This window comes from Tamandua tetradactyla, chromosome 7, assembly GCF_023851605.1.
Source record: "Tamandua tetradactyla isolate mTamTet1 chromosome 7, mTamTet1.pri, whole genome shotgun sequence".
NCBI classification, from domain to species: domain Eukaryota; kingdom Metazoa; phylum Chordata; class Mammalia; order Pilosa; family Myrmecophagidae; genus Tamandua; species Tamandua tetradactyla.
Window position 1 is genome coordinate 155,400,420 of NC_135333.1, and position 21,927 is coordinate 155,422,346.

General features: G+C 34.9%; 1 long non-coding RNA gene across 1 annotated transcript in view; it reads right to left on the reverse strand.

Moving 5' to 3' along the window:
* The window catches only part of LOC143690263 (uncharacterized), a 231,110-nt gene extending 214,271 nt beyond the window's left edge, over window positions 1-16,839 (reverse strand). The window contains exon 1 of the long non-coding RNA XR_013179088.1: window positions 16,580-16,839. This is a non-coding gene — a long non-coding RNA (uncharacterized LOC143690263). The remainder of the gene's footprint in view (window positions 1-16,579) is intronic.
* Window positions 16,840-21,927: the final 5,088 nt, after the last annotated feature.

Here is a 21,927-nt window from a genome sequence, read left to right on the forward strand (position 1 = left end):
TGAATGGGTAGAGACATCCATCATCAAAAAGTCCCACTCTAAACAATAGGTCTGTCCCCACAAAATTGGATTAAGAAAAACATGGGTTTTATGGGGTGTGTAACAGCTTCAAATCAGCAAAATGAACTCTGCTATCTGCAAATTCAGAGAGATTTGGAGAAAGTCTTTACAAATGGTTCAGCTGTAGGGGAAAGTCATTTAGAATTCTCTATTAATGTTCTGTCATTGCTCCCTGTACTGCTTTGAAAGGATTCATGTGCCCTAGAAAAGCCATATTTTAATCGTAATCAATCATGGGAGCAACCATTTCTCTTAATCCCTATTCGGTTCTATAGATTAGAAACCTGGTTGGATTGTCTCCACATAGATGTGACTCAATCAGTCATGGTTATTAAACTTGATTAGATGGAGACATGACTCCACCCATTCAAGTGGGTCTTGATTAGTTTACTGGAATCCTCTCAAAGAGGAATCACTTTGGAGAAAGCTGGAGATCATGAAAGAGCAGAGAATGATGACAGAGTGACAAGAGCCATGAAGAGAATGCGCACACCCAGAGACCTTTGGAGATGAAAAAGGGAAATGCCCCCGGGGGTGTTTCATGAACCAAGGAGCCAGAAGAGAAAGCTAACAGACTTCGCCATGAGCCCTTCCAGCCGAGAGAGAATCCCTGAATGCCATCAGCCTTCTTGAACCTGGATGCCTTAGACTGGACATTTCTACAGACTTTCTTTAATTGGCCTTAGAACTGTAAATTTGCAACTTATTACGTTATTCATTTTAAAAGCCATTCCATATATGGTATATTGCATTCCAGCTGCTAGCAAACTAGAACACTCCTTATGACTGAAATACCCTAAGGTGTCCCCAAATGAAAAAACCCTTGTATAATTCTCTTCTTTGAGGGCAGGAAGAAGCTGTGATTCTTACTTGTTTACTTATAGCAAACAAGTAAGTATAGTAGAATATTGCAAAGATGATGACAGGCCATGCCCATGATTATATTACATGATTATATTACATGAAGTAAGATTCTATTTTATCAATTTTTAACAGGAGATTCTCATGTTAGCTTGAAAAAGTAAGCTGACTATCATGAGAAGGGATGTGAAGGTGCCTCATAACAAGCTAATCAGGGCCAGGGCTGAGAGCAGCACCAATTGACAACCAGCAAGAAAACAGGGTCTACTGTTCTACAGCTACAAGGAACAGAATTTTTCCCAAAATTCTGAACCTGAAAGAACCTCAAATTCCAGAAAGTAGCAGTCTGGGTAGACACCTTTATTGAAGTCTTGTGAGACCCTGAGCAAAAAGACCTGGCTAAGTGTACTTGATGTTCCTGACCTGCCATAACTGTGAGATAATGTCTATTGTTATAAGCATCTAAGTAGGTGACAGATTTTTCTGCAGAAATGAGAAAACTAGCACATTCCCCATGCAAGGAGAAGAGTCCAGGAGAAGAGAGAAACCAGGGTCGAGACTGCCCACTGTTACTTCAATCTCCCAACCTGGTTCTGGCAGGTAGCCCTGCTGGGAGGGTTTAGCATTTTAATCCTAAAGACAGAGAAGTAAACTGATTTTTTTTTAAGTAAGAGAAGAGTTTATTCATATTCTGAAGAGCAGAATCTTTTATATTGTAAGGCATGTCCACATGCACACAAGAAAGAACACACAAATTGTACTTCCCGGAATGCTGTATTCTGTTTGATGTTGTTGGGCTCTCCTTTGCTGATGAGTTTCTGGGCATGCTTACATAAAATTCTTCCAGAAAGAAGAATTTTTTCCACAATACCCTTAAGGTGAAAGATTTTCCTACTAACCCTATGTGGCAGGAATCAGACAGGGATGGTGGACAAGTGAGTTTCAATGCCATGTCTAAAAGGTCATCATCTCTCAGGCAAAGACATGTTAATTCTGGCTCAACAATTATCAGCAGCCCCCAAATTAAGCTGTCACAGAAAAATCCAAAATCAGATTATGGATCCCAAAAGGGAATGAAGAGTGGGGTTTCTCACCATTTATTAATTTTACCAACAAACATTCAATAAACTTCTACTCTGTGCCAGTACTGCTGACACAGCATCGCAAAAAGCTGATGAAATCCCTGAACATATGGAGTTTAGTGTCTAGTAGAAGACACAGAGAAATAAATGGTCAGTTAAAATACATGACTGGGGGAAAGTACAGGTACTGTCTGAGCACAAAAGAGGGACACTTCCCCCAATCCAAGAGGATCTGGGAACACTTTTCCCTAATCCCAGAAATGATGTCTAAACTGACACTCAAAGAATGAGAAGGAATTTACACAAAAAATGTTTGAACTAGAAGAAACATGTACCCGTGTGTACCAGTGTCCATAAGCAAGTTTGAGGAGTGGCAGGACTAAAACAGAATTTGTGGACTAGTTAAAATAACAATTGCCTACCATTGTTGCCTACCATTTAAATAGCATGCACAGTGTATTTCAGTTCTGTGCTAAATATACAGTATACATTGTCTTGTTTGATCCTTAAGACATCCCTCAGATAAGGCAACTGAGGCACAGAGCAGCTATAAGCATTACCCAAGTTCACAGTGCTGGTAAGTGGTGAAGCCAGGAATTGAAAACCAGTTGCCTGGCTCCAGAGCCCACATTCTTAACTCCCATTATAATGCCCCAGTATATAACTCATATGAATAAACCAAATGGAGGGGTTTCAATAAATTTCTCTGTTCTTTATGAATAGCTCCATCAAATCCAGATCCATCCCAGGTTCTGAAACTTCTCTGACCTCAGGACCTTTGCCCATTTCCCGGGTTCTTTCCAAATCACATCTCTCCCAGTTACCATTCCTTATTAGCTTAAGAATACCAGGTTTACAGACGTGTTGCTCTGTCTCCCTAGTCCTCTTGGAAATTAGTTTTTTTTTGAATCCAGTCTCTTCACCTAGATGACTCTCATCAGACTTTAGACAAAAAAACACTGACTACTTTCCTGAACTTCTTTATATTTGGGCTCTGTCGATGTCCCTAGACTGTTTTTGTGTCCCTGTGCCTCTTTCTGGTCTCTGAGAACTGTCATCCTCAATCTAGCCTGAATATAATCATTGCTTAGATAACATCTTTGACACATGAAGATGGTCATAACTGTTCCTAGGCATTGTAGTGGCTAACGCTTCCAGTTTGAAAACCCCTTCTTGACGTATTTTTCTGAATCTCTGATGTATCCCAATCCTAATTCTTTGTTAGCCACTAGGGGAGAGGACTCAAATCCTGATTGATTTTCAGACTATTTTGGACAGAGGAAGGTAAAATTTCTCTCTTCGCTGGAATATTCCAATATGTCTTGCCCTTGCCAACAAGAACAAAAACAGCCATCAAAGCATTTTTTCCTAACCAAATAATAAAATTCTTCTTAAGAGGCATCCTATAATCTTCATAGAGCTATATGAATAGGTAGCTCAGTGAAGTTCACCTTTTTTCTGTGTGTTAGGTTTAATATGCAGAACATAAAATTTACTATATTCATCACTTTAAAGTGTGCAGTTCTGTGGTATTTAGGACATTCACAATATTGTATAGCTACTGCCATTATTTAGTCGCAGAACATTTTCATAATCCCAAAAGGAAACCCTATACCCTTTAAGCAGTCATTCCCAGTCTCCCCCTGCCCCACTTCACCCAGCCCCTAGTAAACACTAATCTGTCTTCTATCTCTATGGATTTACCTATTCTGGATGTTTAATATAAAGGGAATCGTATAATATAGCAGCCTTTTTTGTCTGGCTTCTTTCACTTAGCACAATGTTTGCAGGGTTCAATCCTATTGTAGCATGTATCAGTACTTCATTCCTTTTTATGCAGGAACAATATTCCAATGAATAGGTTTACTGTATTTTTATCTATTTATAAAAATTGCAGAATAGTACAGTCAACTTTTAAAATACAAATTTCCATCACTACATGTATATTTGTACAAATGTAAATATAGATAATTTTATAAGTACACACATTTATTTCATATTTTTATTTATATATAATAGTGTAGTATCTCTCTAATTATACTGGTTTTTAATCTATACCCTGTAGATTTCTTTCTCTCTTTTGGTTTCAGTTAATTTCTCCAACCGCTTAAGGTATGGAAGCTCTACTCTTCCACAGGCCATGAATATTCTCTGGTGCATTATTGCTTCTTTCAATAACTTATGGCCTTCCATAGGGTTCAAATTGTCATAACAGAAAATTTGTTTATTTATTGTTTTTTCCAGAAAACTATAAGTGCTTATTGCATATACACATGCTTATAAATGGCTTTGTATTGAACAGTATCATTTTTAAGAAGATAAATTAGCTGCTAAATCATCAATCAACATAATGTTTTAAAATTATGTTTTTGGGTATTTGCTGTCTTTTTTCTGACCATCATGATGTTTTCAATATATGAGCTAGAGTTAGTAAACTCTTTAAACATTAACTATAAGTATGTTGGTACAATTCATGAAGATCAATTTTGAAGGGTAAGTGTTGCATTGTATTTGACATGTCCATCCACAAAATAATTTGTCCATTTCTGAAGGGTCATTATTTGATAGTTCTGTTCAGCAGGTTGTCCAGCAAGGCTTTATTTCTTTTTATTTCTAAGTTGCTTGAACATGACTTCAATTCTTAAGTACCAATTCCCTGCTAGACTCCTTGCTGTCTAGTTTTTCAGACTATTTGTTTTAAGGCCACCAGTGACCTTCTCTTCAATTTAAAGTGAAGTTGTCTTTCTGTTGCCTTTTATATAGTTCGCAGCTACATTATCAATTATACTTGTTCCAGTTTTAGTAGCATCCATTATACTTGGAGCTATATATAGTTATATATGGCATTTTTTTTTTCTTTTTGGCCAGCTCCTGGTTTCTTATAGTATTCATTCATTGAATCATATTTATTTAGCTACTATTCTTACTCTAGATGGTGTGATGCATGCTGGACATCCAAGGGTGATTCAAAATAGATTCTGTTAATACTTTTATGAAGATCATCATCTAGTATGTAAGACTAGCTTTATTATTAAATCAACCAACAAAGCATGAATTGCAAATTTTGAAAGTGTTAAATATTGGTTTGAGAGTTTGTTTTGGGGAGATCTGATCTGGTCAGAGAAGTTAAGCTGGACTTATTTAAGGATGCACTTTCTTACCTGAGATCTTAATGATGGGTAGGAGTTAAGCAGGTAAAGGGTGAAAGGAACCTGCTAATGAAAGAGTATGTCATTAGTAAAGGCTACTTCATGGGACAGAGCACAGATTGTGGGAGACATTCAAAGGAGGCAATGGTTCTGGAGCACACAGAGCAGATCATACTAGGCTGTGGAGACCACACTGGTTTGCCATTAATCTATAAGAAATAGTATTTTAGTTTGTAAGCTGATGGAATGTGATATACCAGAAACGAAATGGCTTTTTAAAGGGGAATTTATTAAGTTGCAAGTTTATAGTTCTAAGGTCATGAAAATGTCCAAATTAAGGCATCAATGGAAAGATATCTTAACTCCAAAGAAAGGGTCATTGATGTTCAAGGTTCCTCTCTCAGCTGGGAGGGCATGAGGTGACATCTGCTCACTTTCTCTCATTTCATAAGGCTTCCCAGGGGGTATTTTCCTTTCGCTCCAAAGGTCTTTGGCTGTGGGGGCTCTGGTGGGTCTGGTGGCTCTGTCAGTTCTGGTGGCTCTAAAACTTTTTCCAAAATGGTTCCTTCTTCAAAGGGCTCCAGTAAGCAACCCCACCTTGAATGGGTGGAGACACATCTCCAAGGAAACCATCTAATCAAATGCTACCACCCACAATTGAGTGGGTCACATCTCCATGGAAACAATCAAAAAAGATTCCACCCAGCAATACTGAATGAGGAATAAAGGACATGGCTTTTCTGGGGTACGTAATAGCTTCAAACCAGCACAAATGGAAGCCATTGAAGAGATTCAGATGACAGAGATTGGAGAGAGAATTTGTGGAGAGTAAAAAACATGAACGTGATGCTCAGATTTTATGTTTCTGTAGTATTAAATACTTACCTAAAAATCTGAGTATGTTTCCTACACTTTGGATCATGTTTTCCTTCTTGATCTAAAGTTAGGAGGTAGTTCTAATAGTCTAGAAGGTAGTTCTCCCCTTTGCTCAAAGGCATTTCATTCTGAATCTCTGTTGTTAGTTCCTCTACCTTCTTACAATCTATAAATAGTGGAATTCCCTAAAGACTCAACTCTAGTTGATATCATGTGGTCATGGTGCTTTGCAACAACTTGTCCACATTAGAAGATAATTATTAAATATTTCTTCTCAATGCTAGTCTTATATATCCAATAGCTAAAAAGTACATCTTTGTTCTTTAATGGCCATCTGAAACTTAACAAATCCATTATATACACAGAGAAATATATTTTCAATCCTTCCTTCCCTCTATCCCTCTGCCATCCCTCCCTCCCTCCCTCAAGCAGTCAGGCAGTCATTTAACAAACATATGGTGAACTGTTTTCTATACCATAGGCATTCAAAGAAAAATTAGGCAGAATCCTTGACATCAAGAGAATCAAGCATTTCCTATGATTAGTTATTGCAACTCTATCTACTGGTGGAAATTTTGTTACAATTCCCATTTCTTTAAAATGTTTACCTTCTGGAACCTCCACTTCTCTATGCCTCAAGGCTTCTGCCTATTTCCTACCCTCAGTACCATGTTTTCCTTCCTGATGTAAAGTGAACTACCTTATACCATATTTCTCTGAGAGTAGATACTCAAGATCTAGGCAAGCAATAGCTCTCAGTCAGAAAGTAGTTTCCCTAGAGGTACATGAAAAATTGTCTTGCTTTTCCTGGGGTGGCCTGCTTTATTATTTCTGGTAGCTTGACATGACACCAATTTTCTTGATATAATATCAACATCACATCTCTTATATCCGCCACCTACCAGAGTAGAGTGTGTTTGGCATTGTAGTTGTAAGAGGCTATAGACAACATCTAATCAGTTATGGTCTCATTGGTGGTCATCTCTTTCTCCAGATTGGAAACTCACCTTTTTTTTTTTTTTTGTCTAAGTTAAATAGAAAAAAAAAAAAAAAACAGAATAAAATATTCTAACATAGTGTGTGCTGGTTTGAATTTGTGGACCCCAGAAAAGCCATGTCCTTTAATCTCCATTCACTATTGCTGGGTGGGAGTTTTTAAATTATCCATGCAGATGTGACCCACCCAATTGTGGGTGGTAACTTTTGATCAGATGATTTCCATGGAGGTGTGTCTCCACTTATTCAAGGTGGGGTTGCTTACTGGGGCCCTTTAAGAAGGAATCATTTTGGAAAGAACTACTAAGCCCGTGCAGCCAGAGACCTCTGGAGATGAAGAAGGAAAATGTCCCTGGGGAAACTTCATGAAACAGGAAGCCAGGAGCCAGGAGAGAAAGCTAGCAGATGCTGCCATGTTTGCCACATGCCTTTCCAGTTGAGAGAGAAACCCTGAACGTCATCGACCTTCTTGAATCAACGCATCTTTCCATGGATGCCTTAGATTAGATATTTCTATGGCCTTGCTTTAGTTAGGACATTTTCTTGGTCTTAGAACTTTGGACTTATCACTTAATAAATTCCCCCTTTTAAAAGTCATTCTGTTCTGGTACATCACATTCCAGTAGCTAGCAAACTAGAACAGATGGTCTTGTGGTACACCTGTGAAAACTTGTTAGTGTGTCATCTACTCTCTATGCTTATTGTCTCTTTCTCTCCATCTTTCCCCATCACTAATTGGTGTTTACCATAAATTGCCTACTGCCCGAGAATATCCTAAAACATGAAGCAAATGAAAAAATGATTCATTTTCCTTTTAAAGTAATTATTTAATAAATTGCTTTTATATCATTTTATTCAAGTAATTTTAAAAATAACTAAAATGAATTAAGCTATCCAATAAAATGGGAGTTATTTCCCATATTAGTTAGGTTTCTCAGGAAAATAGAACCAACAGGAGAGATCTGTAAATATGAGATGTCTAAAAGTATCTCATGCAACGGTGGGGATGGAAAAGTCCAGAATCTCTAAGACAGGCCTCGAGCTGGCAGGTCTGATGAAGGTCCTCAATGAACTCCCCAGGAGAGGCTGGCTGGCTGAAGCAGAGACAGAGAGAAAGGTTCTTTTCCTGAATTCCCTTTAGTAAACTTTCAAATGATTAGATTAAGTATCACTCATCGCAGAGGACAATTCCTTTAGCCAACTGAAGATGTAATCAGCCATGATACAAACAATGTGCTCATGATTTAAGCCCACAAAATGTCCTCACAGCAACAAATAGGACAGTGCTTGCTTGGCCAGATAACCGGGCACCATTTTCTGGCCCAGTTGAAAAATGAACCTGACCATCACTGTCCACCCCTTGTCAACTTGGCAGTTACACAAATCACCTTAAACCACACTGACTCTGTAAATAGAAAACAATACAGGCACTTTTTTTTTTTTTGGCCCAACACTACTCAACTGTCCTGCATACAACTGGAAACTTACTAAATCTCTTCAGAACAGGGTGCAAATCTTTTGGTTAATATTCACTCTTTTTTTACATTTTGGTCACTTTATTAAATGATATTAAATAGTTTTAAGTTTCAAATACTAAACAGCACTTTGAATGGTGAAAACACAGATAGTATATTGTCATACTTGAATGCTTTTCTTTAAAAACACAATTCCAGTCCTTATATATATTACAAAACAGCCTTAAAAGAAGTGACATATTTTCTACAGTACTTAAGATACCCAGTACAGAACTGAAAGGCAGTCTAACAGAAACAAAGGCAAGTCTTCACAGCTGTATGATTTCAGCAGCCAAAGCTGGATGATGGACTGAAACATTACTATACAACTGGGACAAAACATATACAATATCACAATACTAAGCAAAAACGCCTTAATATTCACTCTTAAACTGTAAACTTACTACTTAATAAGTTATGTCTATAAAAGCAGTTCTATTTCTGGTATATTGCATTCAGTAGCTTTAACAAACCAATACATATCCCCTGGATCTTCCAACTGACGCTAGCCTAATATTGAAATAGTTTGTCATCTCAGAATCAGACTGTTTTTATCTTTGATTATCTGCCCCAGATCACAATTGGTGAACAAATACTGACTCAAGGCCTCTTTTCAAACTCTGATATTCCTTTCAAATATGTCATTTGTGACTATCTGTTGTATTCTTGATTAATTAGCAATTACACTGGATATCATTCATTATTTAAAATAAATAGAATGGGAAAACTTATAACGTTAGTTGATATATACGAACTGGGTTCTCTTGGCCTTTCATTTTCCTTTGGTGTGTCAAACTGCTTTAAATAGCTGCTAATTCTGCCTCATGTCTCTTCTAGGAAGTCTTCCTCATTTACTCTAAACTACCTTGAACTATCTCATCACAGAAATTCTATAATTTTAAAGTTAGAACAACACAATTTAACCCTCCAAACAAAGCTCAGAATTATGCAGGAAGGACTAGTTTGTCCCTACTAGTTACTTACAGACAGCATTTTGATCTAGCTCTTTGGTGCTAATATTTAGTTCCTCACCCCTCCCACCTCCAGTCATACTGAACACCTTGTACATATCTAAATATACTATGCTTGCTCTCACATTTAGACTTTGTATTTGCTGTTAATTCCCCTGCCTGAAATAACCTTTTTTCACCTTGACTGGAAAAATCTCTACTCTTTTTTAAAAACTCAGCTAAATGACTTCTTAATCTTTACAACTCTTCCGATTTTCTCAGGTAGAATAAATCACCCCATGTCTATGTTCCTCCAGCCTTCTGCACACACCTCTAATATGAAGCTTCTCACAATGTATTAAACATATTTATTATCAACTTTGTCTTGACCTCCAAACCATGAACCTCTTGGGAGCAGCAGTGGTGCTTTGTTCATTGTTGGCACATTACAGGCACTCAATAATTGTGTGCTTATGCTTTCAGTAATTTGCAGATGAGACACAGCATATTTAAGTGAAGAAAAAATATATTAGTGGAATGATTGGATTGTTCTTTTATGTTTCACACATGCATTAACACCTTCTTTCTACTAAAAGACTATAAACTTTGGAGATGAAGTTTTTTTTATCTTTTTCTATTTGTTTCTCTCTTGATGTAATATTGGCACATGGTAGATGCTTCATTTTGTGTGCATATCCACAGAGAATTTTTAAAGTTAAAGATACTCTTATTTTGCCTTTGATGTGTGTTAGGAATACAGAACAGCATGAGTTAGAGAAGGAGTGCTTTAGTTTGATAAGGCTGCTGGAATGCACTACACCAGAGATGGATTTGGCTTTTATAAAGGGGATTTATTTAGTTACACATTTACAGTTCTTGTGAGGAAAGGCAGGTAGCTTTCATCTTATTTCCTCTGTCACATGGAAAGGTGCATGGCAGCGTCTGCTAGCCTCCCATCCCAGCTTCTGGGTTCAAACAGCTTTTCCTGGGGTGATTCCTTTCTGCATCTCCAAATGTGTGGGTCTGAGCTCCTAGGTGAGCTCTGCTGGGTTGTGCTGAACTCCTCGGAGCTGTGCTGAGCTCAGCTTGTAAGCCTACAGCTAATTAAATTAAACATTATTCATTGAGGAAGGCCCTCTCCTTAGCCAACCTCAGATGTAATCAGCCATAGATGAAATTCACATGTTGATGATTTAAGTCCGCAGCAACAGAAAAACTGGGCACCATCACCTGGCCAAGTTGATACTTGAACCTAACTACTACAAGGACTTTAACTTAATTATATCACTACTTCATTGCCCATGTGACACAATGAGCCATTGGAAAGCAGGAGAGCATTGCTCTTTACATATATTAGAACCAATAGAATCATAATAGCACAAAGTTTCATACTCTTATTGATTCATAAAAATTAATAGCATAAAAGATAAAGCTATAAGACTTTCCATTTGTGCTAAATACACATGCACATCCCAAATCACAAGATTTCAGAGTTAGAAACAGCTTCTAAAATGTATGTAATCCAATTTTTTGTAATACAAATATGAAGTCTAAGGTATAACTGCAATCTCATATGCAGTATGCTAAAACTATGTCTAGCACTAAAGTCTCCCGCAATTAAAATCAACTTTTAAAGGGTAATTAATATGATTGCATCCCCAAATTCTGTGTTTGTGGTATGCCAGAATTTCTGTATTTGCAAATATCAGAACATTTAGCGAGACTCCCAAATCAATTAACACATAAACACCAAAAATGAAAAAGAATCCCAAGGCTAGCAAGTCAATAATAATGAAAATGCTGAAAAGAATCAGCACTTATTGTAAAGTATATTGAGCATTTAATACATGCTAGACACTATTTTCAGTGCTTATAAGATTAACTCTATATGGTAGCAACTTTCATATTTTCCATATGAGGGAATGAACCACAGAAGGGTTTGGCAAAAAATTTTACTCAGGTGTTGTGGTCCCAGAGACTTCATTATTACCACAGTGCATGCAGACAAGCAAAACAGCAACCAACAATGTGCCTAGAAAGCAACTGGTATTTTCGTGTTCTACATGGTAGAACTGTGTGCTAAACTGATCAAACTCTTTTACGTACCTCTAATAAAGGGATGTTATTAGAAATAAACTTTATGCTATACCTTTCTATCAGTCACAGTAGATTTTATTCTGGTTTATATCATATTCTAAGTTTCACCTGGCTCAATATTTCCTCTGACTGACTTGGCTGTACCAGTATGTATACTCAGATTTAGCAAAAAGTTATTTTGCACATCGATTCCCAATGCTGCGGTACAGCTTGGAAGTTTTTATGGGGCTCCGTAGTGCAAAAGCAGAAGAGGGTCTTCTCAGTGAAGACTGCTTGAAGGCTATTTTTTTAACCAGGCTCGGTTTCTTGCCATCAAAACCAGTATCTTAGAACAAGCAATCCTCTGCTTTTAGTATAATTGAGCTTTAAAAAAATAGCGCTTCTCATATCAGTTTAATTTCATGCGTCAAAAAATTCCTCAAAATTAATTGTGGAATGTTCTTAGGTATAAGTAGTTAAATTCCAGGCTCAGTGTCTTGTTAAACCCCTTATCAAAGCATCTGCTGTTTATGATCCTTGGATTATATTTTCATTTTATACAGTTCTAATGTGGGCAAGCTCCTCTGAGTCTAGCTCTAAAAGGACTGGAAAAGTCTTTAAAATTTAAAAAAAGATGTAAAATTCCTATACTTCTCACTCTCCTATTTATACTACACTAAGTTGTAAAATAATTGATAAACTAAAATCAAACTATAAAATCAATTCCCTATTAACCCCTGCTTGGGCTGCCTTCCTGGGTCCAGGCTTCTGAGGCAGAGATGGAAAGGAGATTTAAAAATTAGACATTCATACTCTATTCACTGCACTCTAATTTTACTCCCTCATTCTGCACATTTCAACTATTAGTAAGGGGACGTACTTCAAGACTATTACTTTATCATTTTGTAATATTATACAAGAAAAACATGTTTCGTACTAAATAAAGCATGTGCAAGTAACTGGATTGTTCCACAATTTATATGTATGTCACTAGATATATTCTTCAGTGGCTAATTAAATGATACCATCTAAAATAGTTTATCTTCAACTGATATGTTCTATGTACAGATTGATTTTCTTTGAGGAGGTTAGATTTCAGGCAATTTCTTTTAAAAACACTAGAGCATCTGTAATAAATCCAATAGATAGTAAATACGAATTTTACTTCAATAGTCCTAAGAGCTAGCATTAATATTTGCCAAGTGAAAAATGGATGTTAAACTGCAGACAATCTCTTATTTGGTTTATTCAAACACAAACTACTATCACTTGGAAAAAAAATTGCTAATTTCCTAATTTAAGAAAAGATGTAAAATCCCTACACTTCTCACTCTCCTATTTTAAACCCTATCTAAAATCAAACTGTAAAATTGATTCCCTATGACAATAAATGACTTTATTATAAAAGAAGATTAAGTATAAAGCTAGATTGCTTGCAAGTATATTGCACGTATAAGATAACTTTGTTCCTAAATGTGTGAAATAATTCTTGGAATCCATTCCAATATAAGTATGTTATTTTTGTAAAGTTGAAATGGTCATATTCAGAATAGAATAGAATATTTAATATAAGTTGTAAAATAATTGATAAACATTTTAATAACAATCAAAACATTTAAAAGTTTATATTAGGTCAGAACATACCTGAGAACTTAAAGACATAAAGAAACCCAAGAAATCCAATGAAGTCCATTCCTCAACTATTCTTTACTTCTTAGCAAGTTCAACATTTTATTCCTACCCACCTTAAAATACATTCTATGTTTGTAGTGTTTGATAGATGAGAGCTTTCCAGATAGACAGAAAAAAGAAATACACAATATCCTCAAGGGCAAAGATCTTTCATGTTTTTCATTTTCATATCCGAAGCACCCAGAAAAGTGCCTGGCACAGAGTTGATTGAATAAGTAAGTAAATAAATTAATATCTAAATGCCTGCTAGAATAGGGTAGTGGGTGATTGAGACTGACTAATTGATCTGAGGCATTGAAATTTTAAAACCTGTTTCTGAGTCCTGACTTCTCCATTTACTGATTTATTGGCCTGGTGATCTTTGGCAACAAGTTACAAACTATTCATCTCTATTTCCTTAGCTGCCAAATATCAATTACTTATCACGGATGTATTGTTAAGAATAAATGAGGGCGGGCCACAGTGGCTCAGCAGGTAAGAATGCTTGCCTGCCATGCCCGAGGACCTGGGTTTGATTCCCGATGCCTGCCCATGTAAAAAAAAAAAAGAATAAATGATATTATGTCCAAGACAACACCTTTTAAACTTTAAAGTACATATAACTATTATACTTATGCTCCTAGAAAAAAGACACAGATATCCATACATTCACACACAAATAAAAGCCCAAATTATTCTCATTTTCTCCAGGAAGGTTACTAATTATATTTTCGACTTAGGTTAAAAAGTTGGCCTGGGGAGTCCATAATTTCACAGTGTTGAGATAAGCATAGAATTCATGCTATAACCAAGTCTTGATTTGAGAAAATATAAAAATAAATGGTATACATTCAATTACTTAAAAAGGCTAAAGAAAGGGACTTAGATTAAACTAAGTTTTGAGAGAGGATTAAGACAGAGAAAAAAGTATTATTTTGGAATAAGTAAAAACATGATTTGAGGAGCAAATTAAAAAAAAAATGCACCACCATGAGCACCTAGACTATGCAAAGAACTTGAGATGGGGTAATAGGGTCTTTTAATTACTACACATTTTTCCATCTCTAAGACCTAAAAATCTCTCACTTAATAACATTTAACTTAGTTGCACATGTTCAAAAAATTGGATGCGATCATAGAGAACAAAGATGCAATAAAAGGCAACACTATGATGAAAATGCTGTAGCACAGGGCAAAGGACATATATATATTAGAAAGAAGGTGAGGAAAACAGCAGTGCATGAAGCATCATGCATCTTTCACCAATGCAGTGCTGCACTTAGAGTCCTTTCTAGAGAGTTCAGTGCATGGAGAAATTGTTATGATCCCATTGATGCTTCATCTGTTTATAAAAAAATAATAATAGTAGAACAAAATGTTTGCCAATGAAGTCCATGAGCCAGGTAATCATATCATGTATATCCATATTATACAAACTTATTCGAAGAAAAACATGGAGATAATTTTAATTCTGCAAGCAGTACCAAAACAGTGCCTTTGTGATTAAAATGGTTAACACTAGGAGAAGCACTCAAATTCAGAAGAAACTAAAGCTAAATGTCCCAACCATCCATTGACTGAAGACTTTTTTCATTGTTGACAGAATGGTATAAACAGATTACGAGAGAATTAATTGTTAAGAAAAAAGCTTTTCCCTTGGTCAACTCTGATACCCTGTGAAAATGGCAGTCAATACTTTTGAGTTGTTTGGCTCCGCTTTAAAGTATTAATAAAAAAAAGAAAATCTTCATTTCAAAGCCGTGAATCATTATGCCTTCAGATCAACACCATTAAAACCTTTAGATTCCTACTTTCAGATTTTGAAAATTACAGAATATGTCAACATATGGTTGCCTGTGAAATAGTAACTTCAGAAGCATATTTGTAAGCTTTGGAGTTTGGCCTGATAATATATTGTTATTGCTGAAACAACACTTCCGTTCTTAAACTCCAATAATATACATCTGACACTTCATAAATTCAGTTTTATTCAGACCTGAATTGACTGAAAGGGGCAAATTGAACAACGGTAAGATCAAGAACTGCCAAACAGGACTGGGCGAGTGGAAGATAAGAAGTGTGACATAGCTGAGAAACCCCTGCTGTCTGTAAGAACTTGAACACTGCCAATCCCTGATCTCTAATTATCAAAAAATACTATTTTGCACATGTGAAAATATTCTACATCAATGACAGTGTAAAAATAAATCTGAAAATCCTAAGCATACCAAAGTGTGATGAGCAAGCAATTACTCAAAAGTTTTATTACCCTAGAATAAATGGAGATATTATTAAAATAAGACACTGTGTTAGATTTAATAATGACCATTTACACTCTTCTGTTTCTTCACTTCATAAATAACTGTGTTCAGCTTTAAATAGCAACAGTCTCTTACTTTATAGTGTGATGATAGGAGGAGTTAAAAGTATTATTGAATTCTACATCTGGAAGCACATGAAACATTCTCAGTCAGTTAAAAGCGTTTATTGTATTGAATTTTTCAGGCTCCCTGTCAGAGTCAATCACTCCAGCCACAGCAGTTCAACAGCTGCAAATGTATTTGTTTTGCTACAATATTGCAAGGATCCTCAGAAATAAACATCACTACTGATAAATGATTAAATGTTGGAAATCTTTATTTTCAGGGTTTTAAAATTATGTAGCTACATAAAAATTGCATCTTGTTATGCATTCAAGAGCAGTTAAAATAATTTTAACATCTCAATTTCAGAACAAAAAAACACATCTTCTTTAAAACTGTTTGCTATCATCTTTTCCTTAGGATAAAATGATAAGTAGGAATCACAAAGTATTACATTTTCTTTTCAAAAGCTGAAACCTTTGCCCACTTGACAAATTTTGCTTTTTCTGTATAGACACAACTTTGGAAAACTGTCCCAAAGAACTATCATTTAACAATTAGAAACTTTGATTCATTTTAAATTACAGCAATACTACCTAACTCCTTCTATCTCTACTCTTTGCTACTAATAATCAAATATAAATAAATGAAGCAGAGTTGTATGCATATATATATATACATATTAAATTCAAAATAATGGTTCTATAGTAGCAGTTACTTCTCTCTTTCTAAAGAAAAGCTGAATTTACCTACCATTCATTTCCTGCTGCAAATTAGTTTGCCAGGTGCACGTTAGCATTTTCTTTTCCATTTCAATTTGCTAAATACATTCTTCCTTTTAATAATGCAAAACATGGCTTTAGTAAAAGCTTAGGAGATAATAATCCTGTTCGACCTGGTTCCAGTGTCCAATACTGTTTCCCTGTTAGACACATCCACCTTTATTTTAAAAGAGAAGCTAAAACAGAAGAGGCTTCTTACCAGAGACAGAGAAAACAATTCGTTCAGCTAGATCCAACAGTGCTCTGTGCAGCCTGGCAGCATGAGTGATTCTTGGGCCTCACACAAAAGCGAGATAATTGGCTCTCAATGAAGAGATGTAAACATCCATCATAATGGCACTGGGGCTGAAACTGCACGCTACCTCAGCTCTTCTATGTATTCCGACTGAAAGATGATGTCACAAACATCAACTGGGTCTACTCTCATTGGCTTCTGTTACCTGGAATCATATCTTAACCCTAAACTGTCAGCTGCAAATTGAAATGCTCATCTGTGACTACAATGTTTGCTGAAAAGGGGAGTGAAAGTGATGTCAAGCATTGAAGGATCACAAATTAAAACTATGATCCCCCCAAATATGCTAAAACAAATTTGCCTAATTAATCAACTAGAATCCATGGGAGTTTTATTTTCCAAATGTGCTTATTAAATAATAGTATTTGTAAAAGTTATATTTCAGAATGGAGATTAAGGGGAATGATCAGTGTAAGTACAACCTCTGGAATTAGGAATTTTCTAATTACTTTGCCTTGAATTTTACAGTCCTAGCCCGTGAGATTTAGGAAAGTTGAAGGAGAGACATAACGTAGACAATTGTACAGTGGAGATTTCAATCAATTTGGTCAGGGCAGGCAGGCATCAGTATATCTAAATCTTCTAATAAAAATACAGAAAAGGAAGGCATTTGTTCTCTGAATGTTAAGTGGTGGCTCAAGTTTTGTGTAAAAAAACTTAAAGTATGATATTGAATACATAGCATCAAGAAAATAATGTTAAATATTATTGTTTTAAAAAGTAATTTGTAGGTCACTGGTACTTTAGGCAATCCCATTTCGGTAATTGAAATTCACTTTATGATATACCACTGTTCTCTCCGAGCACAAACAAGGAATAATTATACATCTCCTACCCTGTATCCTAACAAAAACCCTAGATGCCCTTCCTGCCCCCACTTAATTCCAATGGGAGAGAAGGGTAGTGGGATAAGCTGTTTGCAGTAGCTTGCAAGCATGAGGGACAAAACCATAATCATCTTGAAATATACCTGAGCTTCCCCCACCAAAAAGATGCTGTAGGCCATGTAAATGTGAGACACAAGAATTATCAGAGCTATTCAACTACCAGTCCCATCTAAACGCATCTCAGTCATACCCCAGGGCAAGTCCTTTGAAAGCTGTGCAGTTCAGCATGCAAACAGTACAAGCACCTGGAAAAGGAAGGAGGGAAATTTATTCATACGTCCCCATCTTAGGGGAAAGAAAAGTCACCAGCAGTGCACTTATGGGCCTTAGTGTTGCTTCATGTCCTTCTGAATAAGATTTCAGGGCAAACAGTTGCCCTGTTCCTTCCATACTGTCAATGCCAGAAAAATGTTTTTATTGTATGGCTTCCACGAGAGTTCTAAAAGTTGATCACATACAAAACAACACTCTCTTAGACCACATATTAAACACTTCCTCCAAAGTCCTGATTTTCATGACTATTGGTTTGATTAGTTGATAACTCTTGGTAGGAAGGTAATGTGATAAAAATCAAGATTTGGGTTCAAGAGATACAATCTCCAATTTTCACTCCATCACCTACTACTATGTGTACAAACTTTAGAAACAACATCTTTTCACGTGGAGAATGAGAATGATTATGCTACCTGCAGATGCAACAATGTGTAGAAACTTGTTATATAAAAATGAAAAGCATTACATACATTTGTTATTATGTTTATTCTTGTTTTGCAAGAGATTAAATTCACTGAGGAGTTTTAATATGCAGAGTCCACTCATTGCCCTTTAAATACTGAATGTGGATATATTACAAACCTAAACTCTTAAATTTTCAACTAAAAACATAATGCTGTAACTTAGCTTAGTTCATAACATTAGCTCACTTTGTGATCCTTTTGGAAGTTGATTCCCCGTCACAGAATTATTTGGAATTTAATCATATTAGTCAAGTGCAAGAATCTTGTCTCAGGAATACTATTTGCCAAAATGTACTTTGGACCAAAGTGAAAGACACTGTTCATTTATTTCTGACTAAAAACATAGGAGTTTAAATGGAAATTTATATAACAAAGATTCATTGCTATGAAAAGTGATAAAAAATTGAATTACAGATCAGAAAGATGAATTTGGACAATGGAATGTCAACTGAACTATTGATAGACAGATGATAAAGCTAAGACATTATCATTGCTAAGAAAATTTGTTATGGAAGAAAATAATTATTTATAAAATAAAATATGCTCCTCCATTTCTTACATAATATAAAATTTTAATGGTGCTAATATTTAATGTCAGAGAGGTATAATTAGCAAAAATAGAATATATCTTGTTTTGCACATAGAAAACATACTGATATATATTACTATATGTTTTTATATGGTTATTTTTTAAAATATAACTGTGTATACTGATGATTTTAATAAACACAAATTGTAACTTTTCTGTTTTGGCTTGCATTTTTCCTGGGTGCTACAATGTCACATATAAAAAGCTTATAGAAATGGGATATCATGAAGATTGGCAAATATAAATAGTCCCAAGGCTGTGTGCAGCAATGTGTATCAATTATCTACATCCTACACAATGATTCATTAATCAGTGCATATCTTGATAAAGGTCTCTGATTTTTGTTAAAATATTAAGGTTTTTTTTAAGAATATAAATGTCAGTGCTTAAAGGTTACTTGAGATCAAGCTTCTAATAAAGGCATCAGTAAAACTTTAAGGAAGTCAAATTATCAAATATGAATACCATAAATGCTTGAATTGTACAAAACTAGGAAAATTATTGGAATAGAATTTAATTCTTAGAAGAATGAACAGGGGAAATGGTAATGTAGCATAAATTTGCATATTAATATTGGCCTACAATAACTACTTAGTCTTTATCCTATATATTAATAAATCAATTTCAAATTTCATTGCAATTCATTAAGACAGAATTTATGCTTTAGTTTCAAATAATTAGATCTTTACACTTGGAAATGTGTCAATTAAGTATGGAAGATAATTGATCATACATGAAACTCAATCTAACTACAAATCACTAGTATTTTTTACTTACAGAATACAACATGCATTATCTCATGCTGGGCAGTAGTAGTCTGAAATTAATGATGAGTGGAAGTTATGACATTTGGTTAATTCTTTCATAGTGTTTCTTTAAGAAGAGCAGAGGTATTAAAGGTTAGGAACTTTTGGTGATTTATTTGCCCTATGTCCTTTCTGAAAATCTAATGGTACTTGAACATCAGTCAGCACATGCATTTGGGTTAAAAGGACATAGGGTATATATAAATATGATATCTATGTATATATGATGTGACTATTAATTGGACAAAAAATCCTTATTATCATAAAGTGGTATTATTAAGAAATTCAAACTGGTTACATGACGTAAAAAAAAGTCCTCAACATAAAAATATAAGAACATTTTAGAGTCCACAATAAAAATGAAAGGATGGTAGCATTTCTTGAATATTGTATCTAAACTATGCATGAGAGGAATTAAAATATATAATTTAGTTTCAGGACTTAGGAAAATTCCACTTTCATGAAAAAGGAAAAGAACTACAATTTAAAAGGATTTTGCCAGCACTCTCATTATTTGTCACATTCCTCCAACATGAATGGTCAGCTAGCACCTGTGAGTTCCAGAGTAAAATACATAAATATTTTAATTTTATCATCCACGTAAAGACTTACTATAAGAAAAAAATCCTGTAGGAGTTAATCTAGGCTTTATTCCACATAAGCCTATATTACTGAATGTTTTCTGATATAAAAAATATGGAATCTGTGAAATTGTTTTCGACAAATCAAATAGAAGATAGTTTGTATTTCCATCCAAGTACATCTCAATTTTATTACTATACTTGCATAGTATATATTTCTCAGAGGCTGAAATCGTTGCAGTATTTAATTGCTTGACAATTATTTCTGTTACATCAATTTAGTGGCTAAACTAATTATTTATATTATCAAAACAAATTAGCACTAGAGGCTAATTAAAGGAGAGAAACCATCCTCCAATGTTTCTCAACCTACATATTAATAAGGTTTTGGTTAATAGCAACTTCAGAAGAAATGAACATGTCTCTCAGGTGATAATTTTATAGGCAGAACTTAGGAATTTAAATGAGTTTCAAACTGTTGTGGATATTTTTACTTTCTTGGAGCAGTTCTATATATTGGAATTTATCATTTTACTACACCTTGTAGCATCAACTACTAGCTCATAACCTAGTTATCCACAAGATGGCAGCTCTGTTTATATGGTCACCAACACTTCATACTCTGATTTTTCCTTTAAAAAAATAAAAATGAAGATAATAACACTATCATGTTATGGTTTCTTTATAGGATATAAGGAACTCAACTGTATAAATGTTTGTAATTAGGTATTCTTTTCAGTATGAAAAGAAAAAAGTGGTGAAAAAAAGAAAAAAATGGTGAATGATATCTATTAAGTCTTTTTGGAAGGCAGGGATTAAATTGTCTTAAAATGTATGATTTCAAAACATTCCATTTTTCCTAACACGATGTTCATATTTATTCAGAAGTTAACCTATTTGTGAGAAACGGTTTTTATTTTGTTTCACAGAATATTTTATATTGCTTTTTTTTAATTTATTTTTTATATTGCTTTTAAAGAATGCAAATTTAGTATCCAAAATACCTTTGACTGTGTACCAGGGATAACTTACCAGTCCTATAGAGGTCTCTAAGAATCATATTTTCTATCTACTAACTTCGAGCAGTAACTAAACATGATAAGAATATCTATTTATTTGCCTCTTTTAAATTCCTCTTCTTATTCTTAGTCATCTTCACTGACATTTTCTACCTTAAATCTATTATATGGCATTCTACCTTAAATCTATTATATGGCAGCTTCAGTATATTATCTTTATTTCTGTTTCCTTGACGATAAAATTTTGAAAATACTGAGAATTATTAGGCCATCTTACCTTTCTATTCTGAGAAGAAATAGCCCCAAGACGTTTAACTAGGGTTGATGTGTCAGTAAATTTTACTCTGCAGGAGAAAACGACTAAATAAGGGTGAACAAAGGTCTCCCCTCTTCTATGTTAAAGAAAAATGCTTTCCAGAAATGAAGGTAAGAAGTTACTACTATTTTAGTGATTCAACAAACTTAAATGCAAAATGAAAATGTTAATTGACCATTAAAGATATCCCAAATTAGTATACACTAGTAGATTAAATTGTGTACCCTGATTTAGTCATGTTCTTGAACTTGGTTCACATTCGTGTGGGTTGACCTCACTGTGAAAACAGGATATCTTGAAAGTGTTAAGCAAAAGTG